This window comes from Xyrauchen texanus, chromosome 48, assembly GCF_025860055.1.
Source record: "Xyrauchen texanus isolate HMW12.3.18 chromosome 48, RBS_HiC_50CHRs, whole genome shotgun sequence".
Lineage (NCBI taxonomy): Eukaryota > Metazoa > Chordata > Actinopteri > Cypriniformes > Catostomidae > Xyrauchen > Xyrauchen texanus.
In genome coordinates this window covers 19,673,731-19,694,167 of record NC_068323.1, presented here as the reverse complement: position 1 = coordinate 19,694,167, position 20,437 = coordinate 19,673,731, and the positions used below count along the sequence as shown (strand labels likewise).

The following is a 20,437-nucleotide window of genomic DNA, read 5'->3' as shown; positions in this document are numbered from 1 at the left end:
GATGAAAAGATCTAAAACAGACTTCTTGGAGATGTACATGTGCTATGTCACTATTATTTTTCAATCATGATAGCACACGTAAATCACCTAGACGTCTATTTTTTATGTAGCTTTCTCATCTGCAATATGTCTATAAGATGTTTTCTCTCGGATGTCAATAAGACATTCATCAGATGTCTTTGAGATGTTTATTATTTAGAATGTTTGTAAATCTGATCTTTTTAAGATGTTTAGCAGATGTTAAATAGAATGTGATCCCTTCCAGATGAAACGCTTAATCAGGCATCTCAGAGATGTATGTGTGCCATCTGGGTAACTGTACATAAAAAAATGCCAATAAAAAGTAGAAATCTTTAGGACAGGTAAGATACTCCAAAATAATATAAAACAGCTTTCTCAAACAACAATTCACAAACTAGTTTCTTTAACCAGAATTTGTCTAGAATCAAATAATGTTCAGTATACATTTTATTGCATATACTGGAAACTATTATGGCCTTGGGGTGAATCTTGCACATGTCCTGTCATATTGCTTAAGACATAACATATAACATGATCTTAAAGGAAAAGTTCACAAATGCCAAGTCCTAATACATATATAGAGAGTTACAGCTAGATGCACCTGCATAAACAACAACACTCACTAAGAGTGGACGGATATGACATGTAAAGAGGGATTTGGAGAGAACCAGCACTCAAGTGAAGCATCCTGGAGGAGGAGTGGCTCTCCAGCGCTCCAGACCAAAACACACTGCGCGTTTCATTATATTGTAAGAATGAGGACAAGTGGACATACACAAGACACGTGTCTCATTGCGCATCCTTCCGCGATCAATTGACGACATATCAAAAAGTGGAATATTCATCTCAAGAACGAGGAAAAGGGAGAAGGAAGTGAGTTTTTAGATGTTGCGTTATTGTTAAAATGTCAACTTGATTGAAAAGGTGGGACAGTGATGCTACCATGGTACTTAATGATTATGCACCTATATTTAAATGGTACTTCAAGGCTCTTAAAAGAATAAAATGGCAGGCAATAGGTCTATATGTCCAATATCATTATTATACAGGTTTGCGTCATTTCATAAATGTCATGCACTTACGGTTTTCAAAATAGACATTTGATAAATATAGTTTTTCTCTTCTGTTAGCCCACCTCTACAGATCATTTTACAGGTGTAATTATGGTGCGTTTTACAGGTGTCACATAAGCTGATTTAGAGGTATGCTGATGGCAAAACTATTGCATTTATTCAAATATTACATCATTGGAGTCTCCAAGACCCCAAACAAAAGTATGTGATGCAACATTTTTCAACTAGGACTACAGAAACACGCTATCAAAATTGCCTTTTGTTTAAAGTCATTTGTCATAAAGTAAGAAAAGTGAGTTCAATCTGTTATTTGAATGTTAAGAATATTTTTGAGCTATAAAAAAAGGACACAAGGACCTCAAATAGAGCTTAAATTATATAGAATTATATAATATAATTATATTTGTATTAAATTACACTATACAATTATATAAATATCAACTATATATATAATGTTTACCATAATAAAACTTTTTATTTTATTATTATTTTTTTAATTATATATAATATATAGGCCTAGTTATAGCAAATACCATAAGCAGCTGCCTGCTATAGTTTATAAACTGTAACTTTACACAGTCTTGCACATTTGAAGATAGGACGTGCATTGAGTTTAATACATTTTCTGGACATCACTGATGCTCATTGTCCGCTGATTCTTTCCTTTTTCCTGTTTGGTGGTGTACATACTGTACAGTATTGTGTTACTTTGATTTATTTGTTTCCGTCTTTGCACATTCTGTGAATTGTCTCCCATACATGGAAAAATTGTAAAATTATTTTAGATTCATTGTGGCTCATTTCAGGAGAGATGTTTAGTGACAGGGGATACTCAGTATTTATGTATGTCTGTGATATATAGTTAATGTAAGCGATAATGTACAGGACGGCCATACATTATCACAAAATAAACCCAGACAGGATGATCAGACACCCATACAGCAAACTGAAGGGTTCTTGTATCACTCTGAGAGGGATTTTTTTGCGATAATGTCCGGCTGACTGTATTATCCAGCTTATTACATGGCTACTTAACAAATAAATAAATAAATGGACATGAAATATTGTCTATCAGGCTAGATGAAAGGGTCCGCGTAGTGATAGCCTACAATGTCATGAAACTTGTATAAAAATGTAAGGAATCTGTTTCCTCGTAAAACTATGTAATAAGACTTAAAACCTCAAGATCATCTCTCAGAATTTGACACTCTTAGGTTTGCTTTGATTTGACGATTGATGGATTGCACTATGAAGAAGGATGATAACGGGTGTATGTTCTTGTTAGAGGGAGTTTATGTTTCACACCCACTTTTACCACTTGAAAGGGAGACGGAAAAAGGACAGATTGAGTGTGCTCTGGTTTTGGGAGGGGTCCCTATGGAGAACCCACATGAGAAAAGCCAGGCGGTGACTGTGAGACCCTTATCTGTGCTGGCCAGCACTGCAGCCCCGAAGCTGTTGTTGTTTTTTCTGAGGTGAGCTTTGCTCTGCTGGGAACAACAGCTTGACTCAACAGGAGCTGTGATGTAGTATGGTTGTCCAATCATACAGTGCACTTGAAATGCCATTGCTAAGAAAGTTTAATCATTTGTCAAAGGCCCACGCCTTCAGGTTTACTTTGATCCGAATAAAACAAATCAATGGAAAATTCTTCTGGTCACAGCATGAGTAACCTTGATCATTCATTTAACAAGGCATCAGACTTATTGTGTTTGTTCCGATAAATACTGATATTTGACAGCAGAGATGTGTTTGATCTTTCTGGAGTATATCTAAAGGGATATACTGGGTTAAATACGAAATACGTTTTTTAGTGAAAGTTAAATAATGCCTAGAATTTTGGGGTTGTTAAAAGTCCTGATCTTGTTCCCTAAGGGGTTTTGTGGGATTTTGATAGAAAAATTCTGACTCTGTGGTTTAACTTAGTCTAATGTAATTTATTGGAACTTGACAAAGAGTCAACAGAAATTAAATGGTTAGATTATTCTAACTTGATGTGATATCCATCTTAACAGCTGAAGTGTTCAGGATGTCAGATGACATTTTATGGAGTTGAGGAGAAGAACTTTAATGATATTCACTTTTTTGCCCGGATGAACCGTTGGACCTTTTTGACTCTGGTAAATCTGTCAATGCTCTTTGTTCTTGCTGTGCATATCTACAAATTCTTGGGAATGTCCCAATTCTGCTCTGGTGTGGATTGATTTATATGTTCAGATATGTTCCTGATTATCTGAGCATCTGCATCTGGTTAATGTCATCTTATTCTTCACCCAGAATAATATTCTTAATATTCTATATTCTCCTCATGTTAACCTGCCTGTTCTTCTATATATATCAATTAATTAGCAAGATCATTCATCCAGAGATTGTTTGTGATTTGCTTATTTATTGTTTCTAATAATCTGAGTTAACCAAACAATGGAAGAGCTCATATTGAGCTTTTGGGTGTGTTAAATTGAGTTTAGTGCAATTTTCAGAAAGTCTGTGAACCCCTCAAACGTTTGGAAACACTGGACTTAATTTATGTGTGAATGATCTTTTTTTGTGTATGATTTTTGTGTAAAGGCTGCTTTAATGCTTGAATTTAGTTTTGTAGACAAATATAAATTGTGCCCGTGTATGAATATCTTCAAAAAACTTAAAAAGATGATTGAGAAAAATTAGGATTTGGATGCCAAGCCTGATGAACATATTCCACATTTTAGTTGGTTGCAGTTTGTATGGATAAAATGGTGGTGAGGTGATGGGATGTGCTTACTGCTAAATTCTATTAGTATTTTTGTGTAGTTCCACTATTAATATGCCAATTTTACAGTTATTTGAGTAGATTGTCTCACCGATAATAAGCTGTATTAAAGCTTTTTTTCCCCCAATGTATTGTTTTTTCTTATTCCTGCTCAATATAGTCAACTACTTATGTAAGCTATTTGTTGATTGATTTCACCTAAAAAGTGAAAAACTGTGACTCTGTGGGGCTATGTCTGTGGCCCATCCAGCCCGACACATTATTGGTTTAACCAGTGGTGTGAGTTTGTGGCAAGACTATCCAATGGTTTTATAACCAATGTAAGGGACAGAGAGTTAAAAAAAACTCAATAAAAAAGCAAGATATAGTACAGCGAATAGAGCATAATTCAGGTGTTTCAATACGTGTATTTAACAGTTGAAGTAAATGACACGGCATCTTAAAAATGTGCCGTTTCTACATGAGACCCCGAAAAAGCAGTGAGACTTGGCGCAAAGAACAAAGATGTCCGTCTATTGCATGTATACATAGGCAAAAAAAACAAAACAGTGCAGATAGATGCAAAAATGTGTTTGGTGTGTACGGATCCTAACACCCTGTCTACACCGGGCGCGTTCGTTGATGTGCATGCTTGCATGAAAATACCAAACCTCCTTGGCCATGCTGACTGATTTTGTACGTATGACGTATCGCTTAGCACTGCACTTAAAAAGAAGCACTCTCATAATAGGACCCATTTGTCTGCAAGCTTTGGTATGTATTGTTGAATCTGAATTGGAAGTGACTAAATCACCTTATTTAAAGCTTTGTGATTGAATCGTTGTTATGATTGGGGTGTGTGGTTCAAGCAGCAGTCATAGTTTTGACTCGCATTGAGGGACGACTGATAGAAACTCATTTTCTGTATTCACTCACATTATTTTTAAGAGCATTTTATCAATATTCTGTTTACGTCTGAATTTTGTGATCAACTACCGTATTGTTTAATGTGTATGTCAAATCAAATTTGGAAATTGGAAATGGAAATGAATGAATGGCTGGAAAAGACTCCAAACGGTTCTCCAATACGGTGGACACACCAATGTTTCACGGTCCATAGGAACAGCTTCTAATGAGGCATCTACACATGTATATCTGGTTAGGGCTTTGTGTGGTTGTTAAGGTGTTGCTGTGTGACGTTTTGAGCTGTTCCTATGGCATTGTTAGGTAGTTGCTAGGCTATTCTGGGTGTGTGCTTGTTGGTTACTTACTAGCCTAAGTTAGAAGAGCCCAACCCCAAGTCTCTTGTCCCTAAATATGGCTCAGGTCCCTCATTCTATGTACATTTATGGGATTAAATAATAAGGTTTAGGACTTTGTTCACATTCTAACCCTAACAATGAGCAATGACCATAACAAAAATCATTATTTAAAAGATAATTCAGTCTCTGCAGAAGTGTGTCTAAACAAATTAATAAAGTGTCTGAAAGGGAACTTGTGCTAATCCTAGGCAGGTGGATCTTGGGCAGACCTCCAGAGATAGAGATAGACTGCCATCGTTAACGAATCACTCTCAGTAGCTCACTCGCCATATGTGTGTGTTGGTGAGACAGCAAACGACATTCATCGTAAATGACTCAGTAACCCATTGTGGTGCCTCTCTATTTTCTTAATTAATTGTCCGTACTCTATCAGCTCCAAAACAAGAGCTGTGGCTCACACTGTACTTCCTTCCCTTATTGCATCTGTTCTAACCTGCTATCTTGCGCCAACCCCAGGAAGGCCGAAATGAGGCTGTAACTGGCTCCATGTAGGGCAGTCAGAAAGGAAGCTCTGTCTAAACACCCAACCAGCTGTTTCGACAAATAATAGTAACACGCACTGTTGTGTCCTGAAACTACGTCATCATTCAGCCAAACTGAATTCTGTAGCCAAGCTATTGTGATCTATTACTGCTCACCATGCTAAGAAAAATCACTGATAACATCTTAGCTGGACTCCCAGCTGGTCAAGCCAGTCTATTTCCTGGTTTAAGAGTGCTTTTGAGTACTTATGAGGCCAGCTAGACCAGCTTAGACCAGCTAAGACCAGCAAGCTGTTTATTTTTTTCAGCAGGAATTCTCAAACTTCAATGATTGCTATTTTTCGAGCCAGCGAGGTCACTTGAGTTGTGTGGAGACAATGTGGCTGTCATGAATCATGTATATATTTTTCATCCATTGTTTTGAGTGACTCTAACAGTGTAAAGTGCAGCTGTTTATTCATCCAGAATTGGGATAACGTATGAGGCGCTCTGTGCAATGGAAGTCTATTTACAATAATCAGAATTGTTTACTTGCGAAACAGGAAAGAGTCATGAAAGAGAATGATACCATGTAAGAGAATAATTTACTTATTCTACACATTAGATATTCTATGCACATTATTAAATTGAAAAATAGTAATTCCATAAATTCCTATTCCATGAAGCTAGCAGCACGGTATTTCTTGCAGTGCTTGAAGTGGAATTAAATTTGTGCTGGTACTCCTTTCTTGAGAGTATCTACATTATTCTGGGGGTTCTCTGTGCATCCTGGTGTGGGGCACATATGAGTGTTTTTCCTTCTGGGAAACAGTACTGCCATCTTCGAAGATTTGCTGCCAAACTGTGACATCATTCTGTCGTATGCACCGGTACTTCTTACAGGTACATACCGGCTCACTTTGTGCACTGATTTCGAGTGAAGATAAAGCACTACACTTGGGTTGAGTTTACACTAAGTACTTTGCCAAACAAAACCCTATCCCATACGCCATATACCATCAGCAGTATATTCCACATAGAGTTTAAAGTAAATTCCTTTTCAGTTCATGCAGTTTTGATGTACAATTTAAAATGGTCGTACAACAAATAAAAAAACTATTCTTATGAAGTGAAGAAAATTATATTCACCATTGATTCAAAAATTCAGAAAATGTTCAGTATTTCTTTAATGTTTAAGAAATGAATATCCTTGGTCAATTTTTACCAAACTTTAGAGACTGAGGTGATTTGGACACATATACCCTGCTGATGCTTAGCCGAGACCATTCCACTCCTCCACTCCATCATATAACAGAGGCCCCACCTGAGGCAGAGATACAACAGCCAATCTGTTCAGCCTTGGCTGGATGACCCTTAAGGTCTTGGCATGTCAGAGCTCCACAGGGAACATTTCCTCCCGGTATGGGTTTCTTGCTCTGCTTTCTTATTCTTTCAAACAAACAGCACTGGAATTCTTCAGGGCCAAAGAGACAAAGATAAATCGTATGGAGATTATAGAGGACTGTGCATCAGCAGAGTTTGTGGACGTAGATAAAAACCCCATCATCATGGGGCTCGCTATCATCGTTGATTTAGGTTATTTTTTGTATCATCCTAAAGGCCTTGTTTTTCTTGTGAGTGTGTGATGTGGTACAATCCAAAGGTACAAGGGTGTATTTGGTCTAGCTAAAGGATTAAAGCTTGCCTAGTAATTTAGTATCCCTTTTACTATCTGTTTTGGATCAAATGACTTTGTTTAAATCATTTACATCTTGCAGAAAAAGTTATCACTAAGCTAACTCCTGTCGAGTAGCAAATGTTGAAGAGAATCAGGGTTGCCAGGTCTGTGTGAAAAAGCTACTGACCAGATGGCCAATCAAAACTAGCCCAAACCACCACAATAACCAATCAGTGCTCACTCAAAACTATCCCAATGACCAATCAAAACTAGCCCAAAACCACCTCAATGTCCAATCAATACTAGCTCAATGCCAACACAATGACCACTCAAAACTGGTCTAAAACCAGCCCAATGACCAATAAAAATAGCCAGAAACCAGCACAATGGGCAATAAAAATAGCCAGAAACCAGCCTAATGACCTATAAAAACTAGACCTAAACCATCCCATGACCTGTCAAAACAATCTCAAAACCAGTCCAATGAAAAATCAAAACTAGTCTAAAACCACTCCAATGTCCAATCAATACTAGCCCAAAATCGACTCAATAATCAAACTAATCAAAACAAATCTAAATCCAGCCTAATGATCAATACTAGCCCAAAACCACCCCAATGACCATTGAAAATTAGCCCAGAAGCTGCCCAATATCCAATCAAAACTAGCCCCAAATTGACCCAATGAACAATCAATACTAGCCCACAACCAACCTAATGACTATTCAAATCTAGCCCAAAACCAACCTGATGACTACTCAAAACTAGCCCAAAACCAGCACAATGACAAATCAAAATTAGTCCGAAACCACACCAATGACCATTCAAAACTAGACCAAAACCAACTCTATGACCAATCAAAACTAGTCCAACACAAGTCCAATCACCAATCAAAACTGGCCCACAACTGACCCAAAGACCACTCAAAACAGCTCAAATCCCACCCAATGACAAATCAAATCTAGCCCAAAATCAGCCAAATAATCAATCAAAACTAGACCAAAACCAGCCCAATGACCAATCAAAGAGAGACAAAATCCAAACCTATGACCAATCAAAACTAGACCAAAACCAACCCAATGACCAACGTGAGACAAAAACCAACCCAGAGACCAATCAAAACTAGACCAAAACCAGCCCAATGACCAATACAAACTTAACCAAAACCAATTTTGACCAATCAAAACTTGCTCAAAACCAACCCAATAACAAATCTCAAAGCAACTAAAATGACTGCTGGCTTAAGCTGGTCTTCAAGCAGTCTAGCAAATTTGCCAGACTGACTAGTTCAAAAATGTCTGAAAAACTGCTAAAATTAGCAGAGTCCAGCAAAACAGCTTTTGGTTTATTTTTGTTTTTATCCTGCAAAGTTTAGAGACCTTCTTTTGCTTTTTCAGCTTTCCTTTCATTTGTAGAGCTACAGTATTATTAGTTATTATTAGTATTATGTTAGTAGCAGAATTAAAAAATTTCAAGTGGACATCGTCATTGAAAGATATAGTGAAATTTACAAAGTGACAAAATGCAATATACTGTATTTAAACTGAGGTAGAACAGGCATTAAGGGTTACTTGGATAATATAAATGCATGTATTACCATGCTACTTTTACTTCATATGTAGACTTTTTTTACCTAGTTTACCTATGTCTGCTAACACATTATTTCATCTGCAAATTCACTGTTTTGTTATAAGAACCACATCATAACCAGCAATTCTGAATGAAAAACTGGGACCTGGCAACCCTTGAGAAACATATACATTTTTTAGTGAGCAGGTCAACCCCTGCTGATTCATCGATCATCTCTAGACAGAATCCTTAAAGGAAGGATCTATAAAGTGCTCTCAAAGGCTTGGCAAAGGGAATTCAAAGTTAAATGTAACTGATTTTTAGCTTTAATTAATGTCCTCTCAGGTCTTATGTCATGTGAGTTAAAACAGTTCTCAAACTAATGAACGGCTTTCACAGACCCCAGCAAGAACAGCCCATTTAATTTTGGTCTATCACTGCTGTAAATAAATGTTCCTTCAAATGCCCTGGGAACATGCAAATGTATGCAAGAGTCTCTCTGGAAATACTTTGCTTAATTCTACTGCCTTTCCGTATAATCAGGCCCAGATGAAACCGGCACACTTTTTTTTTGTTGTTTTTTGGGGGGGCTTTTTCTGAACTTACAGTATTTTGGTGGCGCTAGTGGTGGATAAATTAGACACTTTGACCAACTGTGTGAGTTTGGGGTGTGACTGTCATTATGATTGACCAATGCCAAATAGGGCAGTGATCAGAAGAAACCTGCTTGAAAACCAGGCGTCCATTTGGTGATGCTACCGGTGTAGAAATTACACACTTCACTTTTTGTGAATGAACATAGAAATGGTGGGATTGTGTGTGAATGATGGGTGTCAGAAGTTAGTGTGAATTGTGTTTCCAGTGATTTAAAAAAATAGTCTCCTATGTTAACCTCTATGTATTGATAATCACTATTGGAACTGGTCAGCAAACACAAACCCAACAAAGAATAAATACTCAAAAGGAAAAAAAGTCCCAGTTTAAAGACAATCCATAAAAGACAATGTCTTTAAACTCCCAGTTTAAAGACAATCCGTTCCAAATACAGCATACAAGAGCGTATAAAAAGTAAAGAGGCGAAAGACAAAATACTCGTGCAATTATAAACAAACTGGCTCCACTGACGGCTTGATTTAGACTCTAATCTGCAGTCCAAATGTCTGAATACTTGAGGTTGCTCCACAGCGATCCATGACAGTCTACTTTATGGGTGGTGTGACATCCATTGCCTGAAACGAGGTCACTCGGACCACCAGGGAGGAAAATGGACGAAACCTCAGAATCATCTGCTGAGCAGGAGTTTGTTGACATTGTCAGTGTGGTCAGACATACACTATGAGGTACCTCATGCATGAATCAAGCTAATTGTAATTAATTAAAGAGATTATCAAAGAGCACTTCAATTATTAATGACAATATGAAGTCATGGATGAGAGAAAGCTAAGTAATTTTACAAAATATTTTTATTGTTGAAGCTGAGCTTCATTTCTGTTGAACATTAAATAACCAGCTTTTTCTTTGAAAGTTTACCAAATGTAACTGGCTCTACGGGCAGTTAAGCCTTTGTTGTGGATTTTTGGCAAGGTTGGATGTGCATTGTTTTTGTCTTTACACTGAAAAAAAATGGTTTTATTTCTAGCAGGTGTTGCCTGGCATTCTCTCATCTTAGACTGAACAAACATCAAAGCAACATGTGTCTAGACGGTGATGTTTACAAGCTGGCTTTAGCACCTCCTTTGTAGTAAAACTCCCAATATAGATAAAAGATCAGCTTTATTAGAGAGTAACAGTGACAGCCCTTTCTTTAAGCAGACTTGGTTCTATAATTATTTTTCACCATTAGTTTTCTCTATAGTAATTAAGAATTTCTTCAATGAAGAATTCTGAGCTACGACTGCATTTTATTGCAATGTGAGAGCGCTATTTCTGAGCAGAGTCTTCGTGCCAGCGCAAAGCGCAAGTGGGCGTGGGTGGGAGTGCTATATCTGTGGGTGTATTTGTATATTAATAAATTGCAGCAAATCACAATTTGATATTTTCCTTGTAATAGGTCATTGCACTAAGATATCTTATAACCACATCTATTTTCGGCACAAAGTCTAAAATTTGTTCTTGCATTTGCAATTTGGGGTTTCCACCAGCAAATTATATCAAAGTGCTGTTGATCACTTTTAATACAAGCCATGATTTGTTTCAGTAGATCAATATGAGTAAAACTTACAATCTTTATATTTTAATGCAGCCTACATCCAATTAGTCCTGATGAGCACCACAATTTCCATGCATATTTAAGGAGAGTATCACTGTCATAGAAATATGCCTGACATTCAACAAGGATGTAATTAATGCGCAAAGAATGTAAGACACACATGGTTCGTGTTTCTATTCTTCTAATGCATTGCATACAGCCCATTTACACTACCAAATTCTAATGAATGGGCTGTCTTCATTTATATTGATGTTTCTTGACAAGGAATAAAATATATCACTGCTGTCCAATCTCCATGTGGCATGGGGGGGTCATGTGTTGGTCTGGGGGAGAGGGAGAGCAGGAAGGCTCATCACCTGGGTCGTAATTATCTCTACCACCTGTCTCTCATTATAGTGATGGTGGATGGAGACCAGAAAAGGCTTGCCAGAGCATAAGAGTGGGGAGAGAGTGACCAGCAAGCACAACAGCCACGAATAGAGAGAGTGCTTTCATTTATTCATTTACTTTACTTTTTTTAATGGCGCAACACTCAAATATTTAGTAGTGTGTAAATTATTTCTTAGTGCCCATTTACGCCACAATTAGGCTAAGTTTTAACTTACACACAGCTGGTGCAACTGGCCCCAGCTGTCCAGCTGAAGTGCAGTGAAGAGATTTCCTATATCGTGCTGGGTCTGTGACTTATAACCAAAGGTATTCATGCATACATAATGTCAGGTGGCTTTAAAAAGTAGACTATACCAGCCTTATACGGTTGCCATATTTCCATCTAGTGTTGCAGTGGTTTACCGGTTTCACGGTATACCACGGTATGAAATAGACAGTTATCATACCATGTACATTTGCTTATCTACGGTAATGGGAAAAAGAGAGAAGTGAGGCAAGGGGTTTGTCATAAGTGAGTGTGTGTGTGAGTTAGAGCAGTGTTTCTCAACTGGTGGGTTGCAGGTCTAGTCGGACTAGGTCGCGGACAGCAGGGAAAGAACAATTCCATGGTGATAGACTATTTAGGACTGCCGAGGCAGATTTAATGATAATCTCGCAATCAGCTAAACGATTCTCATCTGCACTTTTGCACGTGTGTAACAGAACCAGCTCATGATCATGATATACTCTTCTCTCTGGTGCATGCGTGCAATAACCAGGCTTCCCTCGATATTGCGGAGGCAGACCTCAAAGCTGACCAATTTCAGTTCTATCCATCAAATAGTAGGCAGCCCTGACATGCCAAAACACTGAGGAGGAAAAGAGCAACACTGTGCAATTCGCAAATTATTTTTTTCATGAAACATCATCACCTTTACAAAATTGTTTCATGAATTTAAATGTGTAAAAGTAACTGTTATATTTTGACAAAATGTTATAGTTTCATATGAAATAATCTAAAGGTAGAATCTATTAGACCTCATTTTATATCAACAGTGGCAGTTGTAGTTAAAGTATCAAGATGTGTTTCGCCAACAGAAAAAATAATGTCACTTGATGCATGTCCTTGTACTTGAAAACCATGAACAAAACTATGCAACATAAAAGGAAATGCGACCCAGGATAAATTAAATACAGGTTACGTTTTTACTATTATGGGTCGCCACTTGATTTCCAATGTAAAATCGGTCCTGAAGCAAAACCAGTTGAGAACCACTGAGTTAAAGGTACAGCCAGGATTTTCATTTAGACTTAATTTAACATGTAAACTAACATGCTTTAATTATATAACATGTTTTTTTTACATGTTAAATAATTTTATATATAACATGTAAATTTTATATCATGTTTAGAATTTGGTTTATTATTATAATTATGTTAGCTTTCTTATTTATTCTATTTATTTTCAGAAGGGAGATTTATTTTACACATACTTCCATTAAAAAAATGGTTTCAAGTTTCCAATTAAAATAAAGTGTTTGTTCAACCAAAAAACCAACCCCTTCTGTTTTCACTCCTTTAAGGGTCATTGTAACTGATAATAATAATTGTGTAATACTGTATACCATGATGTTTTCTTAGATGGTTGTCATACCGTGAAAATCTCATACTGTTGCAACCCCTATTTCCATCTTCAAGAAACTGCGAGTGACAACTGCGAGTTCTGCAATTTATGTGTTAGACCCAGAAAATGCATCTCAAAACTAAACGCTTCACTCAACAACCGGACTAAAAACCCCAATCATAAAACAGATTTTGATCTAAAATAGTAAGTGAAAGATCAGATTATATCCCAAAAAAATTATCTAGCAATCGATAACCTACCAACTGAGTTCTTTGATCACGAACAGTTAGACTCAAGTCTGTAACTGAACATCCGCCATTGGAACGCATTATAAGAAAACCGTGTATTTCCGCTCTGTTCACTTTAAATATCGAACAGATCTCTTACAGATGTGTAATGATAGAATTCTATTTATGTGCTAAAGGTGACTATGTTATTTTAGATTCATTTTGCAAGAAAAATAGTTTTTCCATGCTCGTGCTTATATTCAGACAGCGACGTTATAATAGGACACAATGGCGAACCAGGAGAATATACCCACAAAATACCAAAGACTTAACACATGCTTGAATGAAAATACCAAAACTTCATGGGCATGGCCACTGACTTTACATATATACAAATGTATTTTTCCTTCCATACCCTGACCAATGCACTCTTTTCGAAGAATATGTCTAGCATCTAGCTTGATCCAAATGTGGCTGGGCCAAGTGCAAGCCATGACTTTCAAAGGCGAAGACCCAGAAATTCTCAAGAGGAAGTCTCCTATGTAGACCCCAACCAAACAGTTAATGGGAAAATCATCCCATCCTTTGCCTGGTAGGTTCATGCTGAGTTTTAAAGAGTTTGAAAAGAGGAGTTGTCTGCTTGAGGCAACACAGCACCACAAGGTCATAGAACTGTGAAGGATATTCTTTAGTTGTCGCCTTAATTACTAGCAGCATACTGAATCCTTGGAAATGAAGAAATGAGGAGAAATATTGCCAATTGTTCTACTTGCCACTTCCCTGTTCCATTGCTTTAGCCAATGACGGATTGGTTAAGCATTGTGGTATGGAATTAATTTTCTCTGGGGAACATTACAAAAGTACTGTTGTTTTTCTGGTGAGCAACATGTATTGTTTGACTCCCTCTCTGTTTTGTAATACTATCAGTTGTCTGGAATGAATACCACAACATTACAGGATGCTTGAGCTGGGATAATTCCACACCTCCCAGCTCATTCCCGCCCCAAACAAACTTTGTCTAACTGTATTTTCAAACACTTCAGATTCACATGTTAGACATCCTTTTAAAAATACACAGACCAATGGCTGTTTATTTTAATGTTGTGAGACATAATGGGCCCTGACACACAATCACTTACAGTATATGTTGAAGGTAAACCTTCTGTAGTAGAGCGTAAATTGACAGATTACAAATTGTTCAGACTTTCCCTTTTCCCAAGCCTCAAGAACTAGGATATCCTGCTAGCCTGCAGTCAGTCTAAGAGAGCTGCGGGCCAGTTGACGAAAACGTGTCTTGCCTAATTGGGCCAGTGCTGCGTTGCCACTATGCCTTAACTTTGTTGAAAAGTTAAAATTTTTTGTGTGATGTTATGAACACTGAGCATGTTTACATGCACAACAATATGGTGATATCAAAATCGTCTCACTCTAAAAACCAGACAAAGCAAGAAAGCAAAATTTACATGACATTTAAATAAACTGGATTTTCTTTGTTGTTGCGGTCAAAATGTTAAGCTAGTAACATTTAATGCAAAAAGGCATTTGCACTTTGGTAATGCACTGTCAACGCATGGTCTGGTTGAACATGCACAAACTTGCTGCAAATTCGACACTGATCATTTTCACATGTAAATGAGCTTTGTGGCAAATGCTCATTTGCATGTGAAAATAATGAGTTGCAAATTTGTAGTTTACCAGAACTCTAGATTGTTTGTAAGGGATTACATGAGTTCTTGCTTTACTGTGGTGGTAAAAACCTCAGTTCTCTAGGGGGCGAAAGTGTTACCTTCACATGTCTGTGCTATTAAACTGGACAAGTTATTGTTCTGGTAAGTTTCTATAAACATTTTGACTTTAAATTACTTGGTCAGCAATATTCTCTTCAAACTGACTGTTGGTTTGGACTTAGACAGACCTCTCATTTAAGGACAGCAAGCCAGATTTGTTTACTCTTAACAATCTGTGTATTTAACATTTATGCTTCATGGACTAGGTGAACATGGGAACTTGTGTAATTACTGTATACCATCATTTTCCAGCAAAGGTGCATTCACTAATTTATGGCTGTCATGGCATTAAAATATAGCAGTATAATTTCCAGCTAGTACTACAAATTGAAAAACTATTAATTATTAGTTTTTTTGGGAGGAGAAAGTGAAAACTATGGGGCAATTACAACAGATTTAATTGCTCGTCCATGTCTTGAGCCCAGTTTTCCCATCTGAAATAGACTGTTGCTTCATGGTTCCCAGATGAGAACTGAGCATTTTTTAAAGACAATGGCAGGGGTTCAGGATGTAGAAAACAGGAATGTTGTTTTTATTAGATGCTTTGTGGTGATGATGGACATCATTGAGGGAGCATTTATGGGAATAAAGCACCTCGGAATACCAATGGAATTTCACTCAATGGCCCCCACCCGACAATTGTAGAATTAACTGTGCAGAAATTGTCCCATGTCAAGCGCAATTAGCTGTTGCATGGAGCCCATGGGGTTTTTGGATACTGAACGTATGGTATTGACAAAAAAAGCAGAAACTTCCAGACAACAACTAGGTAGTTAATCTTATACAGTTTTGTTGACATATTACTGACCTCTGTATTATCAAGATACTACAAAACACGCACGCGTGCGCACACACTTTACAAAATAAACTAAATCTAGAATTCAGTTATCAACGTTAAATTTAGTGTGTTAAACTATGATGCCTAGTGAACAAAACACGAAATACTAATAAATGCTGTTCATTTTAGAACCCAGAACCCTGGACAAGACAAGATACATTTTATGTCTTTTTAAATATCATTCTGAGGCTGTTCACATCAAACATGTAATGTCCATCTGTGCTATTTTCCAAGAGTTTTTGAAATAGTTTTTGTAAACGAGCTAGATGGACGTCTTTGACAGTTGCGCCACATCTCGCGCAGGAGTGTCACATTTTTAGACACTGTGCTGCATCTAGCTTTTTCAAATGCAAAATGCATTTGGTCTGGAAGGTCCATTCTGTCATTTTTAAAGCATCCATGACATCACTCCTAAAGGTGGAAGTGGCCAATAGTCCTGGATCCTCTCACATTGGAAACAGCTGAAGTGGACAGTAAACCTGTCTCTCTTCATCTTCTTGCACCCCATCTTGCCAGATGTAGAAGGTGTCTGGAGATGTTCAGCTGGTATGTGAAGAAGAGGTACTTTCCTGATCTAGAGATTCCAGACTTCAGCACAGAACAGCAAGGAGCAGATTGTTATTGTGATGTCTGAGATCACTGGGGTGTTGGTGTAGGAGTTGTGTGGCTGTAAGGTTGATAAATCTCTGATGCACAGGGCAAACCATTGATGCTTTACAGGAACTATGTGACATGGTCATGCTTTTTTTTTGGTTATGAAGCAAACCTGTTTCCATAAACTGCCTGAAGGGTCCATTTATTGAGAGGTGCGGGAGGTATTGTCCAGCTAATTGGTCACATGATTGCTTTATCACCAATCACAGTTGGCCTAAACTACTAAATTTGATTCATTTTGATCAATAATCTACTATAAAATGATCACATAAAACTATTGCAACAATTTGCTTTTAGATGTACACACTTACTCAATTGTCTTTGAAATAACTCAAAAGAAAAGACAACTTTCTGGATGGCGTTTGGCTCAACTCCCAATTTATGGGCATTAAACATTCTAATGCATGTCCCAACAAACTAACAAATTACTTTAAATAAAAGTAGATTGAAAATGTGGAGCTTTGCAATCATATAAATGCAAGCAGGTTGGAGGTCTGGTGACAGATGGCACTACTACTCCTTGTACCTTCTTGGAAAACATGACGCACCCTTATTGTTCACTACTTAATGTTGTCATCTGAGTTCAAACAGACAACCATCCCGCCCTCTAGCACACATTTCTTTCTTATTTGTTACATATTATGTTGCAAAGGAACTGTAATCCTTCCTGAAAACCAAAGTCTTCCTAATGACTTGAACAAACTAGTTCTTGTAGCCTAAAAAGAAGCATTCTTTATTCTGAGAGCTGCTGGCATGTATTGTGTTAATGTCCTGAAAAGCTTAATTGTGGAGAAACATGGCCTGAGGAAAATTCTGTGATTTTGACCTGAATGGCAGTAGTTTGGAAGAATAGATCTAATTTTGAATGTGTTTAGTTAAGCATCCCTGGATGCATGTTTTACCATGTTAAGCTGGTGTCTTTGTGTGTGTTTAAATGGGCGACTAGGTTGCTTGTTTTTTGGCTGGTTGAGTCCAGTGTTGTTTGCTCACGGGGTAGCAGATCTTTTCACACCTCAGTGTAGATCTTCATGTGAGGACCAGCCCCTGTTCATTCACTGTAAGACTCCAAATGAATAAGTAATTTTCTGCATCTCTCTTTGAGAGTAGCTGTGGTTGCTAAATTTTGAATTTACTTTGAATACAGTTTAATGTTTCTGATTAGAAAAATTTAATGGGCCAATTAATTTTGCACTACAAGTTCTTCCAAAAGTTGCCTCCAGCGACACACATGTGCAATCAATGGTTGTGCTAGTATTAGCACTTTTTATATATATAAATCAAATCAAATCACTTTATTGTCACACGACCATGTACACAAGTGCAATAGTAGGTGAAAGTCTTGTGTGCAGTTCCGAGCAACATAGCAGTCATGACAGTGATGAGACATATACCAGTTACAGTAAACAACATATTTACACAACACAGTTTACATATCAAATGTACACATAATTACACAACACAATAATAATATACAATGTACAGTAAACAATACACACAATATAGAATACACATATGTAACACGGTTTAAGATGAGCAAGGAGGAGGCGAGAACCGGCTTTTCAATATAAATAATAGTTTTAATGATAAACTTAAAAGACAACATAAACACACACATGACAGACATGTCCGTAAACGATCTCTCTCTCCCGCACGATCCCCTGCAGTCGACCTTTATCCCTCAGAGGCCCTAATACGGGACCGGGTGTGTAGGATCACGACCCGGCCCCGCCCTCCACCCTGCCACATTCCTCCCTCGTTCTCTCAGGCTGGGGAGCCCCCGGCCTGACGTACATCCCCCTTCCCTAGGGGAGGGCGTGCTTTAAGTCTAGTTTGCCGGCAGGTCATCCCCATCTACCTGGACGAGGGAGGGGACAAGGGGAGGGAAACAGAAATAATTAAAATGGGGGGTACTTCCTGTAACAGTGTAGTACCCCCCAAAAAACACTGTAAAATTTAAAAGAGGGAAAAGTCCAACGCAGAGCGACAGTGAGAGAGAGGAGAGAGAGATGAAAACAAAAAAAAACTTGCCAGTTCTCCGATACGCCACAGCTTGTTCCTCGGCCCATCTCCACCCTCTATCGGACGACAGCCGCACCTCTACGGGCGGATCAGAGGCAGTCCTTCAGCCCCTTTGCGGACGGAATGCCCCGCCGCATTCTCGGGGAACAGAAGGGTCTCCCTCGCCTCTGGCAGCGGTTCTCCCGCTCCAGGCGGTCGCCAGTGAGCCCCTCCCTGCTCGCAGTCGGCGGTCTTAAACCCCGCCGCATTTCAGCGGCTGGGAGGCGACTCCTGCGCCCCTGGCAGCGACCCTGACCGCTCCAGGCGGTCGGTTAGGAGCCCCTTCTCCCCTCGCGGTCGGCGACCATCGTCCTCTTTTAGGCGGCTGGGCTTCTCGTCCCCCGGCAGATGGCCAACGGCTGCTCCATTGGGGTGGACGGTAGTGGCGAGAACTCGTGATCCTACACACACGGTCCCGCCCTCCGCCCTGCCACAACATACAATACAAATTAAAATAAAGTTATAAGATTAATAAAGTGTAGTGCTGATTATTGATCATGAGAGATCAAGTGTTCAGAAGTCTGATTGCTTGGGGGAAGAAGCTGTCATGTAGTCGGCTGGTGCAGGTCCTGATGCTGCGATACCACCTGCCTGATGGTAGCAGTGAGAGCAGCCCATGACACGGGTGGCTGGAGTCTCTGATGATCCTCCAAGCTTTTTTCACACACCGCCTGTTATATATGCCCTGTAGAGAGGGAAGCTCACCTCTGATGATGTGACTGGCAGTTCGCACCACCCTTTGCAGGGCTTTGCAGTTGTAGGCGGTATTGCCGTACCAGGCAGTGATGCAGCCAGTCAGGATGCTCTCTACAGTACTGGTGTAGAACTGTGTGAGGATGTGGTGGTTCATTCCAATCTTCCTCAGCCGTTTCAGGAAGAAGAGGCACTGGTGAGCCTTCTTCACAACGGCCTCAGTGTGGATGGACCATGTGAGTTCCTCAGTGATGTGGACACCGAGGAACTTGAAGCTGCTGACTCTATCCACCGGTGCTCCATTAATGGTGATTGGGCTGTGTACTCTGTCTTTCCTCCTGAAGTCCACTACAAGCTCCTTGGTCTTACTGATGTTGAGGAAGAGGTTGTGCTCCTGACACCAGCATGTCAGAGTGTGCACCTCCTCTCTGTAGGCTGTTTCATCATTGTCAGTGAACAGACCTACCACCGTCGTATTGTCAGTAAACTTAAAGATGGCATTGGAGCTATGTGTTGCCACATAGTCATGTGTGTATAGGGAATACAGGAGTGGACTGAGAACACAGCCCTGCTCCAGTGTTGAGGGTCAGTGATGAGGAGATATTGCTGCCCATTCCAACCACCTATGTCTGCCTGACAGGAAGTCCAGGATCAAGCTGCACAGCGAGCTGTTAAGCCCAGAGCCCGGAGTTTCACATCAAGCTTGGAGGGCACTATGGTTTTGAATGCTGAGCTGTAGTCTACAAACATATATATATATAAGCTGAACATGAACATTTTGCATCCATCTGTGCTATTTATCAATTTACTTTATAAGTAAATATGCGCTAGATGGACATATTTGACAGTTGGCCCATGTCTAGCTGTTCTTTTAACTTTACAACAGATAATGTGTGTAATTGCTGCACTTCTAGTGGCACCAAACAGAATTGCTAAAGTTATGACTGCTTTTGAACAAGTTTCAAACACACACATGACTTCCACTGTTCAGAGAATCACCACCCCAAACTCACACAAATGGTCAAGCCAGTGTTACCATGCCCGGCCCATTCAGGCCACTCAAACAAACTGAATGCAATCCCATTATGTGCCACTAGTCTATATATACTTACATTTTAATGGTACTCT

The 20,437-nt window shown here is 38.9% G+C and overlaps 1 protein-coding gene across 1 annotated transcript in view; it reads left to right on the top strand.

Annotated features, from left to right (window-relative positions):
• Positions 1-696: 696 nt before the first annotated feature.
• The window catches only part of LOC127639679 (semaphorin-3D-like), a 96,855-nt gene continuing 77,114 nt past the window's right edge, over positions 697-20,437 (top strand). Inside the window, exon 1 of the mRNA XM_052121826.1 lies at positions 697-894. The gene's annotated coding sequence lies outside the window, so the exon portion shown is untranslated. The remainder of the gene's footprint in view (positions 895-20,437) is intronic.